Below are 24,226 nucleotides of genomic sequence, written 5' to 3'. Positions count from 1 at the left end.
TGATTGAAATTACTAAACTAAGAGATAAAAGCACTCTTATTAACACAAAATGAGAGAACCAAGGTCCAACAGGATTGGGATCTCGCATAGTTCCAACCCAACGTTTAGAAGAAGCAAACATTGCAAATAACTGGTATATTAAAATGCATACTTGAAGAAACCCTAAACCCCTCGCTAGCCTTCCCCAAAAAAACAAAAGCACATAGAGCATATTCAAATACCAACTTTGAGTTACTGATGGTATAAAAGTTAGAACTCGTGATTCATGATCTACATTCATGATTCATGATTCTATATTGCTTATAGGCTATAGTCTAAGGCTGTAGCCTACACCCTAAAGAAGTTATTGAGTCCTAAATTTGAAATGAATACTAAACTTTAAACGCCCAAGTGCACACAAGGCGACATGGGTGCAGTGATAAGAAGCAACAAAATCAGAAAAAGACCAAAAAGTGAAGGTTTAGATCAATCCCCTCCACCTTAACCCCAAACAAATATTTACAAACCCTTGTCTCGTGAAACATATGAGTATGTTTGGAACTACGTTGAGAAGTAGTAACTTCATATTTAGCCCTATCAAATATGCCTAAGTTTATGTGAGACATTCTTATTATAATCAAGGTACTCAAAAATGTTTCTATTGAATCAATTCAAGGATAAAATCCTTCACCAAAAGAATTTGGATCTTTGGATATTAAACCTTAGGAAGGTCTAGGACATACAAGTCATCAATGAACCTCTTCACATAATTAGTTCATGAATAACAATCGAACAAGTCTCAAAAGAGATCGATCATTCCATGAACTCAATTCATAACTAAATCTATGGAAGGTTACCAAGAATATAGCACAATGCCAATACAACATCCTCGACACATACATACATACATACACACATCCTCGGCACATACATACACACATATGTATGTATGTATGTATGTGTATGTATACATACAGACATAAATAACTACATGCATATATATGTGTGTGTGTGTGTGTGTGTGTGTGTGTGTGTGTGTGTGTGTGTGTGTCTACACACACACTTTTTTTTTGTGAGAAGAAATCTTTTATTGATGTAGAAAAATTACATTCATAGTTACTTCAAAAAGACGAAGTAACTACTACTCAACTGAAGATCTCAGTATAAGCTGTATATACATCCTGATCAATCAAACGAGTCTGAAGACAATCATAAAAAGATTGTTGCAGAGATCGTTTGAAAAAAAGAAAAGATGAAAAAAGTGGATCACCAAAGGCTCTATGATTTCTATCCATCCATAAAGTCCATAGTGTCCAATAGCGCACCCATACAAAAAATAAATCAAAACCCTGTCTCTCTGGATGAAAGCCAAACAACCAGAAAAATCTGCCAAAAGTAACAGTAGGAAATCGCTGTCGAAGCCTCTGTCTGATAAGAGCAATGAGATCAGAAGTGTTTGGACAGGACCAAAAGATATGAAACACTGATTCAGTAGAGTGCTGACATCGGTGACAAACAGCTGAAGCTATATGTCTGTGTGCGAGTAACTGTCCGGACGGAAAAATGCCAAGAAGAACTCGCCATAGGAAAAGCTGTTGTCGTAGAGGGACTTTGTAATGAAATGGTGGAGAAAAAGGCTGTGTCTACACACACACACACACACACACACACACACACAAGCATACACACAACATACATACATATAAGTATATATGTATGTATACACCTTTGTAAGACTAGAATATATCCAATCGTACAAATTCAGATTTTGTTTTGTTCTAGAGTCCAAAATTCTAAATGAAAATAAAAGAGAACAAAAAAGAAGAAAAATGAGCTAACAAAAAAAAATTGTAAAACAAAAGGAAGACATACCTAGCAAGCAAAGCCATACTTATGTTGTCATCAATGCCCAAGCATAAGAAGCTATACTCGGATTCTAAAGACCCACGGAGTCTCTTGGGCAAACCTAGTGCTTACATCAATTAAACAAAAGGCAAGAAATAAAGGAGGAAGAAAGAAGGTGACTAAGCAAAAATAAACAAACAAATCAAAAAATAAAAGAGACCAAAAAAGAGGAATAAAATCTCTCTCTCTCTCTCTCTCTCTCTCTCTCTCTCTCTCTCTCTCACCGCGATCACTCACCTATTTACTCGGGCCGTCTGTACATATTTCTCGCTTATATTGACTTCATACCCCTATTAGAGGATCGTGTTGCCCTGATCACCCGCTCACTACACGAGGCTGTGCTTCACGCTTTCCCTCACACCCGCCCACCACCACCCGAGACTACACCTTGTAATAGCTGGTACGATGATGAGTGTAAGGTTTTACACCGTCAGCTCAGATTCGCAGCCAAAAACAATCTTCTGAGTGAACCAGAGACGCTACGCGAGTATCGTCGATTGGTACGTGGAAAGAAACTAGGTCCAGGCAGGCAGCTGTTATGTAGAGGAAGTAAATGACAAGTGGATGCTCGTATCAATTGCTTATAATCCACGTGATATTGGAGCAAATGACAAGGCATGTCAATTCATGATAAGTCACGTCTTCACTCTACATTGCAAATGTAAAGATATATCACGAAAGTATACAACAAACAAAACACACTTGAAAATGCATGATAAATCTTCATTTTATTGTTATATATAATTACGTAGCATTGTTCAAATCTTGCATATAACCACACATTGATATCAATAGAAAGTTCGCACTGTATATAACCATATGATCATGTGAAAGCATGATCATCTTGGCACAAATTTCATAATACATATAACCACATGTTCGTGTAACTACACGTTCATGTGGGGGAAGAGTTGACACAATTTCTCTCCAAAAATTATAAGAGCAAGGAATGTACCGTTCCTTGGAATCTTGTATCCTATATTTTGCAAATTGCATAATGTGGAATGTGCCATTCCTTGGGTTCTTGCATTCTGTATTTTGTAAATTGCATAATGTATTTTGCATATTGCATCTGTATCTTTCTTTAAATATTTTTTTGTTTTGATAAAGAAGATTGTTGGAAATAGTGAATGTATTGTTTAATGAACGTCCGTGTATGGAATAATGTTTATCAATCAGTCGCAATACCAGCAATGTAAATATCTAGAAATGTTACGGATTTATAATACGTACCAAAATTGCTAAGAAATCTTCTTGTCTAAATAATGTTTCAATCCGAAAGCTGAACCTGACAAGTTAAATGCCAAAGCAATTGAGATCTTCGTAAGGATTTTAACGATTAAATATTGGAATGGAAAGCCTACTATAATGGAAAGCTTGGTCAGAGAGAGGTGCTGAATGATATGCGGGAGCTCGCAAAGCGATGTAGTTATCAATCTCCCACTGAGCATGCCTCTTAGTGAACAAAATGGGACATCTCCCTGTTTTTGTTTTTGTTCTTTTGGATGGAATCTGCTCACTTGAAATGTTCAGCTGAACAAACCTACAAGCGCTTTGGATCCCCGTTTCAACCCATCTAAGGAGAGCATACTAGACAACCTGAAAGATGCAAAATCCGTTTCCTTTCAGGGAGGCCGCCTCAAGCAGATGAGAGCTATGAGACCCACAGCAGCTGAAAATCTTCGATAAAGGTGAGGTCACACAATAAACCATACCAAAAAGCTCTGCAGAAAACTCGAGCGATACACTTAACCTGTGCAATCTTGGAAGCTGCACGAAAATTCGTGCTTCGAGAAAGGTGGCGCGTAGCAGGGCGATATACGATTCGTGCAACTGGCAGATTCTTCTGATGTATGGGTGTTTCTGTTCTCAGATCAAACGGGAAATCTCTACAATGAAATTGGTGAAACACCCGAACATTGTCCAGTTGTACAAGGTTCCTCTATGGAAAATTGCAAAAGGCAAGGCAATACTCAGCTGCATCCATGCAAAGAATGATGATCCGGAACGATTGAGAAGGAAAACAGAATTAAAGCGCCTCCGATTCTTTGATAGCATAGCAGCTCCAAAGATCCGCCACCATACAACTCCGCAATATAGGCAGAAAAATGTGCTATTCATGCTCCAGAACGATCCAACGCAGAGCAAGAACGGAAGTGTCGATTCCTCAGTAGCAAAGCACGGCTAAGCCAAGAAGGATGATCCAGAACGATGTGGAGGGACACGAAAAAGGAGAGCGAGGAAGCGCCGATTCTTCAGGAGCAACGCAGGGCCTTGGCCACCTTGGAAATACGAACAAGAAGCTCGGTTGAAGGTCTGCGAAGAGCAAGAAAGCCGATACTTGGAGCTTGTCACAACAAAATCCTTCCTCCAAGCCCCTCTCCTCTTGTGCATGTTAAAGACGTCGTTCACCTTGAAGTCCCTGGCGTGCAAGAATTTCAAGAGAACTACATCCGTGCACTCATCAGACCAGAAGGGACGGACTCCTCAATTACAACTTCTCTCTTTGTTGTAACATGACAATCTGCAGATATCTGCATTCAATAGAGCAGAAGGCGCAATCACCTCTGTAATCAAACAATCCAAGACTAAGAAGCTTCGATGAAAGACCTCGCTTGCTTCTCTTGCTATGCTATCCGTAATAATTCCAAACAAAGCCCTCGGGTCCAACACAGACCGTGGGCTCTCGACAGAATCCGAGCTCTTATTGACAAGATTGAAACCAATCACTTGGCGGAGCGTCTCGAAAGCACGATGGGGGGGCTTGGGTTTGTCGCTCGAATCAAAGGGGTCGCTGGGAATGAACTACAATCTACAGGCAATGCGTTGCAGGGGGCGAGGGCATTTGCCCAGCATAGCTTCCATAGTGGAGAAGGGGAAGAAGCTCTGAGCTGTGGCTATGGCAAATACTACGAGCTCTGGCTATCGCAATTCACAAGCTATGGGCCTAAAAATGGGCAACGTGAAGAAGATGAAGAATAACAAGAGAGTAGCAGGGAGAAAGAATACACGCACCTGTAGCACAACGCTTGGAGCTGAAGATGACAAACTAAATAAAGAATTGAAGAGCTGGAGCACCTTGGAGCTGAAGACTCGGTATATTATTAGGCAGGCAAAAAAGCAAAGGGCCTTTATAAAGCGTCTTTATTAAAGAATCGACACGTGGCTCGACTAGAATAGCGTGACACGTGGCTCCACCAGAGCTTGATTCACGCAAGCTTTTTCTAGTTCATAGTGATGTTTGTGGACCATGAGGGTTGCGGCTCTTGGGGACTTCACCAGGTACACTTAGATTTTCGCCTTGAAATCCAAATCTCAAGTTTCTTCATATGCTTCAAGCACTTTATTGGCTTGGCTGAGAATGAGAGTGGGCTGCACATTGCTCGTCTTAATACAGACGGGGGGTGAATTCATGTCAAACGAGTTTGCTGTTTTTTTGGCTTCACGTGGCATACATCATGGATGCACGGTGCCTTATACTCCTCAACAAGATCCCGTGGCTGAGCAAAAAAATAGGCCAGTGATGGAAATGGCCGGGTGCATGTTGAAAGGCAAACATTTGCCTAACATGTTGTGGTTGGATGCGTGTAGGATCAATAAACGAGAGAGCAAACACAAGATTCAAGAGTAGATGGATATCAGCCGTCACGTCAACTAGATTAGATGAAAAGAGAAGTACATAGTACTTGAAGGTAGACCCCCCCCCCTAGACTAATAAGGGAAGTTTGAAAATCCTGAGAACGCTCCTGCGAGCTCCCTACCCCTTCACTCCCCGTCTACCCCCCCCTCGCTATCTGTGCGGGCCCTCTCTCTCCCTCCGTCGGCTGCTGCCGCGCAGACAGCCATCCCCCTCTCCGCTACGCTCCCCCTCTCCGCCACTCTCCCCCTCTCTCAACCTCGGCTCCTCCGCCGTCGCTACCCCCCGCTCCACTCCGCCCACCCGCCTCCCCCTCCACTCCGCTCACCTCCCCGCTCCACTCCGCCCACCCACCTCGACCCACCCCCCCGCTCCACTCCGCCCACCCGCCTCGACCCACCCGCCCCACTCCGCCCACCCGCCTCGACCCACCCGCCTCCCCCTCCGCCCACCCGCCTCCCCCTCCGCTCCGCTCACCTCGCCCCTTCCCTCCGCTCCACTCCGCCCGCTCCGTTCACCGCTCCTCTCACCGTACCCCGCTCCACAACACTCACCTCGCCTCACACCACTCCGCTCACCTCACCTCACCTCACCTTCCCGCCTCGACCACCCCTTTTTTTTTTTTTTCACACCTTCCGCCTCTTAGTCCCCGCCCACCTTCCTCCACCCTTAGTCCCTTCTTCACCCGCCTCGGGAGTTCGCAGTTAGTCAAGCGATATGGCGGCTACGTGCCCGGAACCGGTGGCCCAGACGGACCCCCCCCTCCACCAACCTATCGCGTTACATTGACAGAGCACCAGGTCTCCCTGGTGAAGCAGGCCGCCACAGACTTCTCCCAGACATCAGTTTATGGGAGGGTCATTGGCTACTCGCCTTCACGAGTAGACATCAGGGACTGGTTGCAGTCCACCCTCTACCTCGAGGACAGTCACATTGAGGAGGTTGCACTCATGGGACGTGGCATTTTCTGGCTTAAGCTCTCCTCAGCACAGGCTGCGAGCGACATAGTCAGGCGATCCCCTACTTCTGTGGGTGGGAAGATCATCCTCATGGTTCCTTGGTACAGGGGATTCAGTGTACGGACTTCGATTCCCGCTTTCGCATTCCTCGACACCCAGTCACCCTTATCTTCCCAGGTCTTGCAACCGAGCTTCGCCCGATCATCAAGGACCTAGGGGCGCACTTTGGTTGGCCTATGCAGGACACTTACGTTGATGCGGCGGCAGCCCAAGGGGTGCCACGTGTCAAAGTGGCAGTCCTTGACCCACAGAGCATCCCTTTGGAGTTCGAGATAGAGACAGACACAGGTGTGGTGACGCACCGCATTCTGGTCACTGGTCGCCCCAACCAGTGTCTGAGATGCCATGGCTTCGGGCACCAGGCACGCTCATGTCCTCGCTTCACGGGTACAGAATCTCAGAAGACCCCCGTTCAGGCAGCTCAGGATACTCCGCTCCAATCGGCGACATCCCCTCCCGAAAGGGAAGGCTCGACGGAAGTCAAACGAAAACGGAAGGGCAACAAGGCAGGCCCCAAAAAACCTTCCCAGCCACAACAAGAGCCCCCTCAGATGATCCCTACTCATCAGCAGCCCAGTAAGGGGAAGGAGAAGGGAAAGGAGAAGGTCAACCAGCCTCCCCCTCATCCCTCACCCCGCCCTCCCCCACCTCCCCCCTCCTCCTCGATTCTCCGACCCCCACCCCCCCCTCCAGGATCCCCCCCGCACCAGTGGTTCCAGCTCCACCCTCTTCCTCGAGCATGATCCAGAAGGAATCCCGCCCCCCACCTGCGCCACCTTCAGCCCCGAAGCCTGCACAGACCTCACCCTCGTCTATCCCTTCGAGCCCGACGGCGGGGATAGGCCCTTCCCCACAGGTGGCCAGCACCCCTCCCTCCGGTTCAGACTCCCCATCTTCGTCCCCAAGCCCAAGGGCTGCTCCTAGAGCTCTTCCATTGGAGTTTTACCGAGCAGGTCCTTGGGACTACTTGGATGCAGCGGGTATTGGCTCCTTTCCTGCATGCCTAGACATCAGCATCTTCTTCCTCCGCAAGGGAGCGGAGGGTAAGGTGTCCATCCTGGCTCCGCACGATGGTCCTAGCTATTCCTTCACTATCTCCAGTGAAGGGAATGAGCAATGGACGAATGAAAATGTTTGGGAGACGATACGAGACCAGACCCAGGAGCAGCTGGATTGGTAGCAGAGCAGCGGAGCTTCTTCAGCAGCAGTGGCAGGAGGGAGATGTTCGTCTGCGTTGGCGCCACAGCACCAAACGTTTCCGGTATAGCTCAGGCAGAGCAGGCAGATTAGGACTCCTTCCTCTTTGCAGTGGGAGGTCGAGACAGTTGGAGGGAGCCTTCCTTTCGCAGATGGCCTGGGAGTCTGGACTTCTCTTGGGGTTACAGGAGGGAGGGAGGCAGACTCTTGGAGCGACTGGACCGTTTCTATGTCAGTGATTGGGCGCTTGGCAGAGGAGGAGAGTCAGGAGTGCTTCCGGGGACGACACTTTCAGACCATGCCCCAGTCATCCTAGTCCTGGACTCGGCCTCTCAATCCTCACCTCCACGTTCATGCCGGATCCCAGATTCCATCTACACCAGAGCAGCGGTTCACAGCAGGATAGTGGACCTATGGGAGCAGGAGTGGGACCCTACCAGGGATATGGCAGCACAGGTAGCTCAGGCACTTGCTGAGTCTAGCCGCATTTGCCAGCAGGAGGCGATTCAGGTCAGATAGCGGTGTTGGGCGCGGGAGAGGGGTCTCAGACGTGACCTCGCCTCGATTCAGAGGATGCAGCAGTCTTCTCCAAGCTCTGAGGAGCTCAGACAGCAGGAGGTTCGGGCCTGGGCCATGCTAGAGGAGATCACCCAGCGTCACTCAGAGTTTTCATTTCATGCTTCCAAGTCCTTCTGGGCTAGGAAAGGCAACAGGATGTGCAGGGAGTTCTTCAGGACTCATGGACAGAGGTCAGCAGGGGAACAGCTCCGTTCTCTTAGGGCGCAGGATGGTAGTGTCAGGACAGATCCAGATGAGGTCCGGGACTTGGCGACAGACTACTACAGATCCTTATTCCAGCAGGAGCCCCCAAGCCCTCGTGGTCTCATTTGCAGGGAGGAGGTGTGGAGATCTACACCGAGACTCGTGCAGCCCAGCATGAGCGATACCCTTCTCGCACCTTTCACTGTTGCGGAGATGCAGGATTCGGTGAGTGCTATTGATGGGCAGAAATGCCCAGGTGAGGATGGCCTCTCTAGAGCTTTCTTCACCACCTTTTGGGAGCAGACCACCCGGCCCTTGCTCGCAGCCTTCCAGCACATCTTCTCCAGCGGGTAGATGCCAAAGAGCCTTGCGACAGGCCTGATTTGCCTCATCCCCAAAGGGGGGGACCGCCAGGAGATCAGACAGTGGCGCCCAATCACCCTCCTCCCGACCGCCTACAAAATCCTCGCCAAGACGATCAACAGTCGCATCCGCCCCCTGCTACACGACCTGATTCATGACACCCAGACTGGTTTTGTCCAAGATCGCAGCATCTTGGACAACATCTTCACTTTCTCAGAGGCGACGGAATGAGCCCAGCACAGTGGCCAGCACCTTGCCGTACTCCTTCTCGACTTTGAGAAGGCATACGACAGGGTAGACTGGTCTTTCTTGGAAGGTACACTCGCTCGGTTCGGTTTTCCGGACGAGTGGATTAGAGGTATTGCTAGCCTTTACAGATCGGCCTCCAGTCGGGTTATCATTAGCGGCAGGATGGGGGAGAGATTCACACTCGAGCGCTCGGTGCGTCAGGGCTGTCCATTAGCACCTTACCTCTTCCTATTTTTTGCGGAGGCCATGACACACTTCCTTCGAGCTCGCACCACTGGTCTTCGCGGGATGCATCTCCCTATTCGAGAGAATGCCGAGCTACTGGACTCCGAGTATGCAGAGGACACAGCCCTATATGTGCAGGATGATGTCGAGTCACTGGAGCGAGTGAGACTGTCCCTAGAGATGTTTTGTCTTGCGGCTGGAGCGAAAATCAACTGGCATAAGTCAGTTGGTTTTCTTACGGACCCGGGAGCCAGCTCACAGTGGGGTATTTTCCTGGGGTTTCACTGGATCCCCAGAGGACAGACGACACATTACCTGGGATTCCAGGTAGGCCTGGACATCACACCGACTCAGCAGTTCTTGCCGGTCCTAGCCTCCATACGACGGAAGCTTGCTTTCTGGAGCACGGCTCGGCTTTCCTTGGCAGGCAGGGCCCTTGTGGTCAACCAGGTCCTTCTTGCCACTGCTTGGTATGTAGCCTCTTGCTGGTGTTTCTCGAGGTCTTGTGTAGCCCAGCTGAGGAGACTGGTGCGGAACTTCCTATGGTCTGGCTCAAACGGTTCCAGCACCACCAGAGCTAGGGTCGCCTGGCAGACGGTCATTCTCCCCCAGGCAGAGGGCGGCCTCGGCATCATAGATCCAGAGCTTCAGAGTCAGGCACTTCTTGGCAAGCTAGTCATCCGCGGCCTGACCCCAGGAGAACAGACGTGGAAGCTCTTGCTACAGCATGGTCTCAGTGGGCGTAGCCCCCAGTTAGGGGGTGTTTGGCAGCCTTCTATCCTATGGATCTTCACTTCAACACCTTTGACTCAGCCCCGTTCCCCCTTCCTCCGTAGCCTCATTTCGGTCTGGAGGAAGTTGCGACACAGCCTTTCCCAGGTCCCCCCTAGCTGCCGAGAGGAGACAGACAGACAGCCCCTGATCTGGAGCAGCCAGGTGACAGATGATACAGGTCGTCAGCTTGGAGAGAGATCCCATATCCCTTGGGCGCTCTAGGAGCGTGGGCCTAGGAGCGTGGGCCCGCGCGCTCGTTTCGGGTTTGGAGGGACGTCTACAGTCAGCTGAGCCCAGGCGAGCTGGCAGCAGGAGTAGGTACGGCACCTGGGATCCAGGCTCGACGAGCGGAGATTGATGCTGCCATCCCTGCAGGTTGGAGGATCCCCGCAGACACCAGACAGCTCTTCCCAGGAGATGAGAGGTGGCTTGGACAGTTCACTCCACGAGGCATTCCTTTGGTGGTGGCCGGCCTCTTCTTGGACTCTTCGGTACACTTCTTCTCCATCACTAATGACAGCCGCCTACAGAGCAAAGAGGCCGTGATCGACCCCCAGCTTCCCTAGCAGCGCCTTCGCATTGTAGGGCTGCAAGGGAAGACGTGGCATATAGACCCCCTGATTATGCAGGACCAGGATTGGAGACTCTGGATATCGGAGGGCCGCTCCTTGTCAGAGGTGGAGTGGGACCCAGGGGAGTGGCGTTGGCCACCATCGGAGACCTCAGAGAACCCTACCCCCTTCTTTTCTTACATGCACGCACGGGTCGGCATGCTCTTGGGGCTCTCCAGCGTGGGCTACCCACACAGGCACATAGATGGTATGCCCAGGGGATATCCTTGGTCTTTCTTCGCACTTTCTGGAAGACTCTTTGGGCTTGCTGGCGTCCGAGGAAGATCTCCTACTTCCTTTGGATGGTGGCACACAAGGGGCTTCCAGTTGGCAGCTAGCTGAGACAGATGGGGCCGGAGGGGCATTGCCAGATGTGTTTTCAGGAGAAGGAGTCCCTGAAGCATTGCCTTTGGAGCTGCTCGCATGCGCAGACGGTTTGGAAGGGAATCATGGGGCTCTTAGCTAGTGCTACACCCGAGCTAGGACCGATCACTTGGGGAGCCGTTTGTTGGTGCAACACTGAGCCGGGGCATCACTTGGCCTATGAGTTCTCTAGACAGGATCCCGTCTTTTTCATCACGCAGGCCACTTGGGCTTACATGGACAGCTTCCCATGGCATCTGACAGAGACAGATGCAGGAGCGAGGCCTCGACACCCAGTTTGGGAGTTCATAGGGAGCGTCGCAGGCTGGCATATCTGGACTTCCAGATGCGCGCAGACTGTAGGAGCTCAGACTACTTCTACTACCCAGACCCTAGCAGATATCTGGAGCACGATTATTCACACGCTCAAGGGTCAGTGGGATCAGATCCAGGGAGAGTTCCGGGCAGGGAAGGAAAAGAGACGACGTTTCCTTCACGAATGGGATCACCGGGAGTTATTCTTCCAGCACTCCACTCAGAGTCTTCAATGGCATTACGCCCCTCCACTGTGGCTGTTTGTCCACTCTCCAATGATTATGCCCTAAGAGGCTTGTATTTAGCATTTTGACCTCTCGGGCTGAATCCGTTTTGTGATTACAGCCCGCTGGCCTTAAGGCCTTCTTGTACTCTCGCTTTCAAGTAATATAACTAGCACTACTTTTTGAGCATTGAAGGTAGACCCTAGGACTAAGTGTCCTAGGTGTCACATAGGACTAAATGTCCTATGTGGCATAAAAGGCACTAAAACTATAAGTGCCTATAACTTTGCCTACAAGGCACATACCATGGCCCATAGGGCATTACTAGAACCAAGAGAAGATGGCCTACAAAACCCCCTCCATGGTATGGGCTGAAGTATTCTAGAAACGTCTCAGAATACCTGGTATTTTCTGGTCATGGTGGCACATGTTCATCCAAAAGGATATAGCCACCTATGAATGTACAAGGTATGTCAGATCATGTAACAAAGGGAACCAAGTGTAAAGACTATCGAAAGACTTCGAACTTTGGACGAGGAAGTGCCTTTGTAAACATATCTGCTATGTTGTCCTTTGTGGGAAGGTAGGACAACTCTATGTCTCCTGCTGACAACCGCTCTCGAACATAATGATAGTGAACTTCAATGTGCTTGGTACGTGCATGAAATACTAGATTACGCGAACTGGCCAAAGCACTCTGGCTGTCAGTGTAGACCATAGTGGAGGATGTCTGGCGAATACCAATGTCTGTAAGTAACTATCGAAGCCAGACACAGTCTACTGTAGCAGTGAAGGCTGCCCTGTACTCAGCCTCACAGCTAGATGTGGCAACTGTTGGTTGCTTCTTGTTGAGCCAAGAGATACATGAACTGCCAAGTAAAATACAATTGCCGGTATGTGACACTCTGGTGCCACAACAACCTGCCCAGTCACTATCCGTGTAAGCATGCATGATAAGTGAACCCTGATCACCATAGAAGAGGACTAAATCCTGAGTGCCTCTGAGATATCTAAAGACTCTCTTCACTGCCTGCCAATGCTATGAACTAGGCATGTGCATGAACCTGCTGAGCTGAGATATTGCATACTGTAAGTCAGGTCTGGTGTGACATAAATAAATGAGACATCCAACAGCCTGCTGGTAAAGAGTGATAACACATGGTGGGCTCCCATCATGAGCTGAAAATTTGAAGCCAGGGTCCACTAGAGTAGAGATTGGCTTGCAAGCCTTGAACTGAAAACGATCAAGGAGCTGTCCAATATACTTGGACTGTGACATCATGATACCCCCCCTCAACATGAGCAAACTGAATGCCCAAATAATAGTGTAGCTGTCCCATGTCTGACATTTCAAAAGCCTGCTGCAAATCAGCCTTGAAAGCTGCAATATGCTGAGTATCTGGGCCCCTAATGAGCATATCATCCACATATAAAATCAGCACTAAAAAATCAGATCCACTCCTACGGACATAAAGAGTGAGCTCTGTGGGGCTATTCTGAAAACCAAGGGATAGTAAGTGTGCATGAATTTTGGCATACCATGCCCTGGGTGCCTGCTTCAAACCATAAAGGGCTTTTCTAAGCCGGCATACCTTGTTTTCAGAATTAACAACCTCAAAGCCAGGAGGTTGTGTCACATAAACTTCTTCTAGCACATCCCCATGAAGAAAAGCAGTCTTGATGTCAAGTTGGTGCACTTGCCAATGGTGATGGGCTGCGATGGCAATGACACATCTAATAGTAGTAATCCTAGATGTGGGAGCAAAGGTCTCCTCAAAGTTAATGCCTTGTTATTGGGCATACCCTTTTGCAACAAGACGAGCTTTGTGTCAATCTATACTACCATCAGATTTCCTTTGTAATTTGTAGACCCACCGGGTACCAATGGCATGCTTGCCAAGAGGGAGATCTACTAATTCCCATGTGTCATTTTTTGCAATGGATTGTAACTCAGCTCTCATTGCATCCATCCACTCTTTGTTTTCAAAAGCATCTTTATGGCACAAAGGCTCTTCATTGCAAGCTGAAGCAAGGAGTGCAAACTCAAGAAAGTGACCATGCATCTGTCTATTCCCTTATCTTGTCCGGGCAGCAAAAGGTTGATCTTGTTTGCTGTCCCTCAATGTATCAAGAAGCCATCTGGGAACTTGCCTTTGCTGTCTATTGACAGCTCTTTCTTCAATCATGAATAGTGGGATCATTTTGTGCTGGAAGAGAAACCTGCAAATTAGCATGGGGTACTCGCTGCTCATTGCTTGTTGAAGGGCCTGCAGGAGGCTCATGTTGTTGGTCAAAGTCCCCCTCTCAGGAAGGCAAAGGTAACCAAGAGTCAAAGGCATCAAACATGTCAACTTATGGCATAGCTTTGCAGTCCACAAGAGGAGAAGCCAAATGTTCAGCAAAGATTACATCTCTACTGACAATAATCTTCCCAGTATTTGGTTGGTATAACCTATACCCTCTGCTCTCTTGGCTGTAACCAATAAATATGCACTTGATTGCCTTGTCATCAAGCTTATGTCTCAGCTGAGATGATACATGAACATATGCAAGAGACCCAAAAAATCTCGTGTAAGAGTGAAGGCTTTCTGCCTTTCCATGCTTCATAAGGTGTAACAGTCTTCAATGCCCTTGTAGGTGATCTATTCAGCACATAGTTGGCACACATCATTGCATCAAGCCAAAATTTATTGGGCAAGGACTTGGCCTTAAGCATGCATCTGGCCATCTCCATAGTGGACCTGTTCTTCCTTTCAGGAACAGAATTATGCTGAGGAGTGTAAGGAGTAGTGCATGAGTGAACAATGCCCCATGAAGACAAAAATGCATCAAAGTCCATTGACATATACTCTCCCCCCCTATCTGTGTTAAGGGTGACAAGCTTGCATCCCGATTCATTCTACACCATATTCAGCCACTTTTGAAAGCATGAGAACACTTCACATTTGGCTTTTAAAGCATATACCCAGCACTATCTTGTGAAGTCATCAATGAGAGTCGTGAAATATTTGTACCCCCCAATGGCATTTGTCCTCATTGGGCCACAGACATCACTGTGCACTAGCTGCAATTTCCTTTGTGAGAGTTTTGGACAATTCTTTTGAAAAGGAAACCGATGCATCTTACCCAAAAGACAACCCTCACACACATGTTTGGAAACCGTGTGAGTTTGAGGTACATCATTTGCCATGTCCTATGAATGTAACTTGGCAAGAGCTCTATAATTGAGATGATCCATTCTCTCATGCCAAAGATGAGTTTCAGCAAGGTGTAATCTGAAATAGCAAATGCTTCAATAGAGAATGCAGCTGAGTGATCATCAAGGTGATAAAGCCCCCTTTTTAAAGTGCCACTGAGAACTATAGCATTGTCATCACGAAGATCATATACTAGACATCTGTATCCATCAAAAATCACTCTGAAACCTGAAGTGGCAATAACTGAAATTGAAATCAAGTTGACTTGTATTCCAGGCGCGAAAAGAACATTAGTCAGAGTGACAGGATGGCTTGAAATGGATGGAGGCATTGTTAGCGCATGTGACAGTTCCCCCACGAGGTTCATCAGCTAAGGAATGAAACAACTGTCTGCAAGATGGAAGCACCACTATCAAAATACCAAGACTGAGCATCATTAGCAATAAAGAATGCATCAACTTGGGAGGGATCAAAGGAGCAATGGACAGCCCATGCCCAATCATCCTGGAGAGCATGTGCATGTGAGGCATCTGCTGGCTTGTGGGATTCAATTGCATGTGAGGCATTAACTGTCAATCCTGCTTTCTTTTTCTCCGAAGCAATGCACTTCCTGCATTCTGAAATTTCATGCCCATGCTTGCGACAATAGTTGCATCGTTTCTTCTTTGACTTATTTGCTGTATTTTGTATGTTTAGATGCATTGGAGGAATTGCCACTGTTAGGCCCATACTTAGGCTTGCCCATAGGCTTGGAAGCCTTGCCTCTTCCTATCTGCTGTGAAGCAAATGCATGATCAGAAATAATGGCTTTTCTATTAGCATGACTTTGCTCTTCCTGCAAAAGCAAAGTGACTAGCTGATCAAAAGAGTAGTGGTTTGGATTACCCATGGCCACTAATCGAAGGGTTGTAGCAAATCATTGATATGTATATGGCAGTCCATTCAATGTGGTACTGACAAGCTCAGAATTCGGCACCACCTCATCAATATTGGCAAGTTGTTCCATGAGGTCCTTGACCTTTGTCAAGTATGCATCCATAGAGTCACCTTCATTCATACTGACTTCCTGCAATTGCCTTCTTAAATATGCAACACGTGCCTCATTGCGAATCTGATAAAGAGCAGCCAATTTGTCCCAAGCATCCTTTGCTGTCCTGCAAGATCGGATGTGTGGATTAATGATTCTCTTGCATGATAAAGCAGTACAGGAATGTGCATTTGCATCTCTCGCATCCCATCTTGATTGTTCCTGAGTTGGGGGAGCAAAAGCAGGGGTGCTAGAAGATAAGGCATCAGGAGTAGTACCCTCTGCAGAGGGACCAGCAGTAGGAGCAGCCACTGTAGCATTGGCTGGCCTCAGATCAACCCCAAAAATAATATTCCAAAAGTGCCTTGCAACAAGAATATGTTTCATGAGATAAGACCACATCGGATAGTTGGTCCCATCCAATTTATCATCTTCACGAAAAATACCAAATAAGTCGTGATTGTTCCCAGCCATTGTAAATAGTACTGATACAAATGCACTGACAAAGTGACCAAAGGATAGCCTCAAGGCTTTAAACTGCAAAAATATGTCTTACTGTACCAAATACCTGTGAGCCAACAATAGATATTTCCAGGAGGCTGCACTAGGCCTCAAGGCAACACGGAGCCTTTTCTTGCTCAGATGATAAAATAGAGATAGCAAAAAGACTGAAAATATGTGCAGCAAGGTATAGGAACAGAGATACCAGCTGAAATTGAGCTCCCAACACAAAAGCCCCCAATTTTGTTGGCCTGAGTGATGACATGGCACAATGTGACAGTCCTGAACCTGAATTTTACTGAAAACTTCAATTTTTGGAAGGATTTCAGTTGTCAACCTTGTCCAAAGTGTTGTATTGACAGGTTGAAGGTCCAAATGTCAAAAGCCCTAAATTTTCCACGGTGCTGCTGCAGGAAGTTGAAGTGCAAAAGGCGGCTGGAGCAAAGCTGGAACAGCCCTTAGACACCTCGAAATGAGTGTGTGGCTGCAAGTGTCTCCTGTGGAGGGCTCTGGACAGGTCGCGACAGCAGGACGCCTCTTGCAAATGACTCTGGAGAGGCCGCGGGAGCTGGGCGCCTGGATCTAAGTCTGGTTGAAGTGATCTGCAGCACAAAAAATGGCGACAAATGACCACAGGTGCTGTAGGAGACCTCGAAAATGCTGCAGCAAGACCTAGAAGCAATCGCCTTAGCCTGGAAACAGCAATGAGGCAATTTATGGCGACAAAAAGACTCTGGAAGCCTTGGACAGCAGCTGAAGAGCCTCGAACAGGCTGGAAATGTGACAACCAGCAGAGCAGCAGACTCCCAATGAGCAATGGAGGACTCGGGGGCTGAGGAGAGCTGGAAGACAAATGTAAAGCCTAGGCTCTGATACCATTGTAGGATCGATAAACGAGAGAGCAAGCACAAGATTCAAGAGTCGATGGATATCAGTTGTCACGTCAACTAGATTAGATGAAAAGAGAAGTACATAGTACTTGAAGGTAGACCCTAGGACTAAGTGTCCTAGGTGTCACCTAGGACTAAATGTCCTATGTGGCATAAAAGGCACTTAAACTATAAGTGCCTATAACTATGCCTACAAGGCACATACCATGGCCCATAGGGCATTACTAGAACCAGGAGAAGATGGCCTACAATGCGGTCATGTGTGCTAATTACATCTTGAATAGATGTCCCACAAAGGCATTGCAAACTATCACACCTTATGAGGCTTGGACGGGTGGTAAGCCTCGCATTTCTCACATGAGGACTTTTGGATGCTTAGCTTATGCTCATGTGCCTTCACAGACACGCACTAAGTTGGATGATAAAGCTGTCAAGTGCATTTTTATTGGGTATAGCTCAGAGAGCAAGGGCTATAAGCTATATCAACCCTGCACAGGCAAGTGTTTTGTCGATCGGATGTTGTGTTTGATAAATCTTCCACTATGCCTTTGTTGAACTGTCAAAAACAACCCGTTGTTGATGCCCCAGCCATTTTTGACAGCTTATGCCTTTTTTTCCATCCGATGCTCCGGATGATGTTCCATCTGAAATTGTACCTCCTCCATCTATTGGTCATTTGCAACCACATGTGCAGCCAGATATTCAGGCTGATATGCCTCTCATTGATCAGGACCATTTGCACAGGGCTCTTGACCAGGAAAGAGCTGAAAAAGGTACCCCGTTGGCTCCTTGACACATTAAAAGACAGCAAACAAGATACTCCTCTGCCAGCCCGTACTAGAGCAGCTGTCCGGAAAGAGCATGCTAGTTTTGTTGCTTATGCTTTGGTTGCTATAGCATGCAATGAAGAGCCATTATGTCATCAAGATGCCTTTCAAAATGATTGTCAGTTGAAGGCAATGCAAGCTGAATTGGATTCAATCCATCAGAATAACACTTGGAAGTTGTGTGATTTACCTCCTGGCAAGAATGCCATTGGCACTAAGTGGGTTTATAAAATCAAACGGAAAGCTGATGGTTCAGTAGACCATTACAAAGCCCATCTTGTTGCTAAGGGCTATGCTCAGCAGCATGGCATTGACTTTGAGGAGACTTTTTCTCCCATTTCCAAGATGACTACAATTCGCATTGTTATTGCCTTTGCTGCCCACTTTCATTGGGAGATACATCAGCTTGATATCAAGACAGCTTTCCTTCATGGGCATTTGCAGGAAGAGGTCTATATTTCACAACCTCTTGGCTTTGAGGTTGAAGGTTCTGAAAGCAAGGTATGCCGCTTGAAAAAAGCCCTCTATGGATTGAAGCAGTCACCTCACGCTTGGTATTCCAGGATTCATACTCATTTGCTCACACTTGGCTTTCAAAACAGCCCTACAAAGGCTACCCTTTACATCCGCAAACGTGGGACTGATTTGCTGATTTTAGACCTTTATGTGGATGGCATGCTTGTGACTAGCACACATGCTCAGCAAATTGCAGATTTTAAACTTGATTTGTAGCAGACATTTGCTATGTCCGATCTTGGTCTTTTGCACTACTATCTGGGCATCCAATTTGCTAGTAGTGAGGGGGGCATTTTGATGTCACAATCCAAGTACATTGGACAGCTTTTGCAGAATTTTCAGTCTGAGGATTGCAAGCCAGTATCCACACCATTAGAGCCTCGTTTTCACGTCTCTTCTGAGGATGGCAACGGTACATGTGATGTCACTCTCTATCAGCAGGCAATTGGTTGTTCCATTTACCTGTGCCATACGAGACCTGATCTACAGTATGCTGTCTCACAGTTGAGCAGATATATGCACAGCCCATCTATGCACCATTGGCATGCCGTGAAGCGTGTTTTTAGATATCTCAAAGGCACTCAGCATTTAGGCCTTCTTTATGGGGCTGATACTTCACTTGTCATGTATGGATTCACTGATAGTGATTGGGCTGGTTGTTCTGACACTCGTGTGTCACATAGTGGCAACTGTTTCATGCTTGGTACTTCATGTGTTTCTTGGTTCAACAAGAAGCAGAGTAGAGTTGCTACTTCTAGCTGTGAAGCTAAGTACAGAGCAGCTTTTACAACTACAGTGGAGTGTGTTTGGCTTCGGAAGCTACTTGCAGATCTTTATGAATGTCAGACTGCTACTACCATCATCTTCACTGATAGTCAAAGTGCCTTGGCTGTTGCAGGAAATCCTGTTTTCCATGCTCGCACAAAGCATATAGAGGTTCACTATCACTATGTCAGAGAGCGATTATCAGCAGGTGATATTCAGTTGTCTTATGTTCCCACTAAAAACAACTTGGCCAATCTTTTTACGAAGGCTCTACATCGACCTAAGTTTGAGGCTTTTCGGCAAGCTTTAAACTTAGTACCTTTTGTACTCTATAGAATCATAGGTTGCTATATCCCTATAGGACGAACATGTGCAACCATGACATTAGATATTTAGGTATCTTGAGCCATGTCCAGGATACTTCAACACATACCATGGAGGGGGGTTTGTAGGCCATTCTATGGGCTATCCATAGGTGCCACTTATTCCTTGGTATGTGCCTTGTTGGCCTAGTTAGAGTCAATTAGGACTATTGGTACAGTTAGTACATGTACCACCGAGGTCAGTTAGGATAGTTAGCCCTAGAGTTTTGTTATGTTGGTTCCCCCTTGAACCTCCACTCTCAGTTTTTGCAGCAATCTATTACAGCATATCGTTTTTCTCCTTCTTGCCTCCATTTTTGAGCTTCCATTGCTTGCCATAGCCAACACACTTCATCTTCAAGTGCCCTATTTACTATGAGATCCGAGGGCGTTTCTACTGCCTCTTCAGAGATAGTTTTGGGGTTTTGTCCATGTTCCTCTCCTACCCAGACTGGAGATGTTTGGCGGGCTTCATCCATGAGGTAGTCAAGCACCACGAGAGGATACTTCGATCAAGGAGACAAGAGCAGACTTATTCCGTCACCAGTTGGGGCTTCTCCCAAGAAAATAAAGAATAATCTTTATTAGAATTATTTTTTATGAAAGAATGGTTAAGTTAATTAACCAAGAATAAGTTTTATTGTTTTACTTTTGCTTTGCATCAGTAAAAAGAGAACTGTGGGGATGCCCACAAGGGACTAGAAATAGTCCAAGAACTACAATGCATGCATTAGACTAACCTTTAACGGGTTACTATGTTGAATGTTGTTTGTGGCAATGTGCAGGACCAAGGAAAGTGCAAAGAAGCCCTAGAATTAGGAAAAAAGTGCAAAAAGTAGGTCCTACCAAAGGCAAAAAGCATCTAGAAAGTGGGCGCTTATATGAAGGACCCCAACTAGGCAGACAAGCAAAAAAAGCAGCGCAATTCTCAAGAAAAGCCCTAAAAGCAGTAGAAAAAGCTAGAAAGCTTGGTTTTTGTATAAAAGTAGCTTCTTCTTCTTTTTTTTGCAAAAAAGAGACTTCTATTATGTAAGAAAGAAACTCGCTAGAGTAAGCTCTGAGCGGAAATACAACATCGTGAAATCATGAGGATAAATAAAACCCCCTCAAAGTGAGGTGGAAAACAACCAAGGCTGAGGCTGAAAGTGCCACCTCAAACCTGTGGGAGTCTCAGAGAAGAAAGGAGAATCCTTCCGTTCCCTGAAGAAAGAAGCCCTCCTACCTAAGGCTACACGGGAGTCTCCCTGTATACTCATCCATACGTTCCCTGAAGAAAGAAGCCCTCCTACCTAAGGCTACACGGGAGTCTCCCTGTATACTCATCCATACGGCCATCAAAGTATGTACGGTGTCTGTCCAAATACTAGCCAAAGTGTGCGATGGATGAACCTGAGTACCCTCCATAGCCTCTGTGCGTCTGGCTCTCCAGAAATGCCAGGATGCTATGCTCGCTAAAATCTTTACAGAAGTATCCACAGAGGCGTATACATCTGTACAAGGAAGGTGTGGTACCACATCCAACGAACAGGACTCAATCTGATGACATCGAACCAAAATGGCCAAAGAGGAGTCAAGTCTCTCATAGAATACCTGAGGCCCTGTAAGAGAAAGCCAAGCCACTGAGCCCCATGTCATAAAGAATGGGGAGTGGGCAAAGTGACTGAAAATCCTGGCTACCCCCATCCAAATCATCCTCGCCTGTCTGCAATCCCATAGACAATGCAGAATAGTCTCTGAAGCAGAGAGGCAACGAGGGCAAGTAGGGTCAGCTCCGAACCTAAATCTCCAAAGATTCACTGCAATCCCACCATGGATAGAAAGTCAAAAGAAGAGAGTGATCTTTCTATTCCTGTGGGATTTTCACAATCTCCTCCAGAAGCACCTCTGCAGATCCGCAGTGATATCAAATGTCTCCCAATGAGGAACTCTGGAAGGTCTCCAACCTCTACTACTGAGCTGAAATATCTTGACATTACTGACCGTGTCACGAAAGAAGGGGATGCTCTTCTCTCGATGCCCTGCGTCCAAGAAAAAAAAAGTAGCTTTTAGAAAGAGCAAAAGCATAAAATAGCTTTTAAAAAGCACTAAAGCTAGAAATAGCTTTCAGAAAGCAGGTTTAGCTTTTCGCTAAGCCAAGTTAATAAAAAAAGAGCCAAAGAGCTCAAGATCATTCAGTTTTGTACTCAGTTCATGCACTTGTGAAGAGCCAGTTATACAAAGACTATTTCCTATTGCAATAAAGACCTCGGGGGGAGAGCCAGCCCTTCTTTCTAGGCCCTAGTGCTGTGTTCTTGCTTCTCTCCCTCATCTCCCAGCGACTCTACTTGTCGGCAATCCCGAGTCATCATGCACGATGAGCATTTTACATTTGAGGGGTCCCCTGTTGAGGTAGTTTCATCATGCACTTATCTGGGGGTCATCTTTTCCGGACCCACCTTTACCATGAGACCCACGATGCAGGTGTGCCTGAGCAGAGAATATGCTTCATTGGCTAGACTTGAGAGACAGTGCTTCCGCTCTCATTTTCAGGATCCACACACCAAAGGATTGCTTTTTGACTCCTTGGTCTGCCCTGCACGGATGTATGGTAGCCCATGCTGGGGGTCAGATTTATCGGATACAGAGTGGGCCAGGGTGGAGCGGCTACAGGTTCTCATGTTATCACGGATAATCCGTGGTAAGCCATCCATCTCTCACCAGATCATTCAGGCGAAGTTTGGGTCACCCCCATTACAGCTAGATGTTGCATTTCAAGTCATTACATATCTGTACCGAGTCAGGGAGTATGGGGATTACACATCCAAGCGTAGCACGATACCATGGCTAGCGATGTCCTCTTCTATGGCACTTGCAGCAGGGGGAGATCAGAGGTGTTGGTATGCACACACAGAGAGATGGTTTGCAGGACTAGGGCTCCACATGGACAGACTACCCCCTTTCCAGTACAGCATGGATGCTCCTTTCTCTCCACTCCTATCACACGAGCTCAACCAGGTTATCCGTGAGAATCTACTACAGCTACGTACATTCCGAACTTGGTTGGGCCCGAGTGATCTTCCAGTGAAGCTAGGCTTCTACAAAGATCACTTCTTACATATCACAGCGGAGGGTTTCATTGATCCACCAGGACACATGCAGATTCACCTACCCCACTCGTTGAGGATCTCCCTTGGACAGTTCCGGGTCTCTTCACATAGACTTCGTATCGAGAGCGACCGAGCAGAGCGGTTACCCAAGGAGAGGCACATATGCACACTGTGTGACATGCAGAGGTTGAGACAGAGGGCATATTATCTTCAAGTGTCTTGTTTACTATGAGATCCGAGGGCGTTTCTACTGCCTCTTCAGAGATAGTTATGGGATTTTGGCCCGTTTCCTCTCCTACCCAGACCAACGGTGTTTGGCAGGTTTCATTCATGAGGCACTTAGACACCGCGAGAGGATACTCGGAGTAGGGAGACAGGAGCAAACTTCTTCCTCGGTTGATCCCTCTCAGAGCTCTATCACGGAGTTCTTTCAGCCAGATCACATAGACCCCCATGAGGCGAGACCTCGACATGACCGTGACTCGGAGCCTGTGACCCGACAACTCAGACAAAGGGTTGACTCAAATCACACTTGGGAACATCCCCTCCTTAATTAGGGTCGGAGCCCGATCGACGGGCGTCACATTGACCTCGGTTAGACGCAGAGCTATGACCAGGAGACGTACCAAGACTGCACCCTTGAGGGAGCGACAACGTTCTATTGCTGAACTAATGACTCCTGTCACCACAATGTAAATATCCTAAGTCAAAGTACAGTTGACCATTTATTTGATCATAATTAAAGAGTTTTCATATGTGTTAATTATGGTCAAAGAGTTTTTTGAATGGTCAAAGAATTGACTACGGTCAAAGATACTTGACCCTGGTCAAGTAAACCTGACTTCGATCGAGGAGAATTGGTTTATAGCCAAGAGGGTTAACTGCGGTTAACCAGAGAACTATAGAGCTGACTAAGGTCAGACTGTTGACTTCGGTCAACGAGACTTGGTTAACCGTAGTTAACCCTCTTGGCGCATGCCAAGATGTGCCAACTTCGGTTGGAGAGAAGCCCCTTAATTATGATCAAGAGCGTTGACTTCGGTCAACCAAAGAATAAATATATATTTTTATATTTCTTATGTATGCACATGTGTTCAGTGGGGACGCCCACCGTGACTAGAATTAGTCCACAGTGTATTATTTGCATGCAAAGCGCTAGCAATTAATGGGTGCCATGGTGGTGCGCTTTAATTAATTGTTGCAGCTACTAGGAAGTTATTTTCCTTAAGTGCTACGGGAGCCTACCAAGAGTCTAAGAGGCGGTTCGCGTGACCAAGTGCTTCGAAGACTCCAGAGTTGCCCTTAGTGGCATGTAATTAGTAAAGTAGAAATTGACAAGTGGCTTGTTGACAAGAAGGGGAGCCTGAGAGCTCATGTAATAAAATTATTCACATTTGAATTATGTATGAGCAGCTCTACGCTGAACTATGTA

General features: G+C 47.1%; 1 protein-coding gene across 1 annotated transcript in view; it reads right to left on the bottom strand.

Moving 5' to 3' along the window:
* LOC147893570 (uncharacterized) overlaps nucleotides 1-24,226 on the bottom strand; it is a 75,416-nt gene that overhangs the window by 21,702 nt on the left and 29,488 nt on the right. The gene's annotated exons all lie outside the window — the stretch shown is intronic.

Source organism: Dipteris shenzhenensis, chromosome 15 (assembly GCF_047967505.1).
Source record: "Dipteris shenzhenensis isolate YYH24624 ecotype China chromosome 15, Dip_SZ_1.0, whole genome shotgun sequence".
NCBI lineage: Eukaryota > Viridiplantae > Streptophyta > Polypodiopsida > Gleicheniales > Dipteridaceae > Dipteris > Dipteris shenzhenensis.
This window is presented reverse-complemented; position numbering and strand designations above follow the sequence as displayed.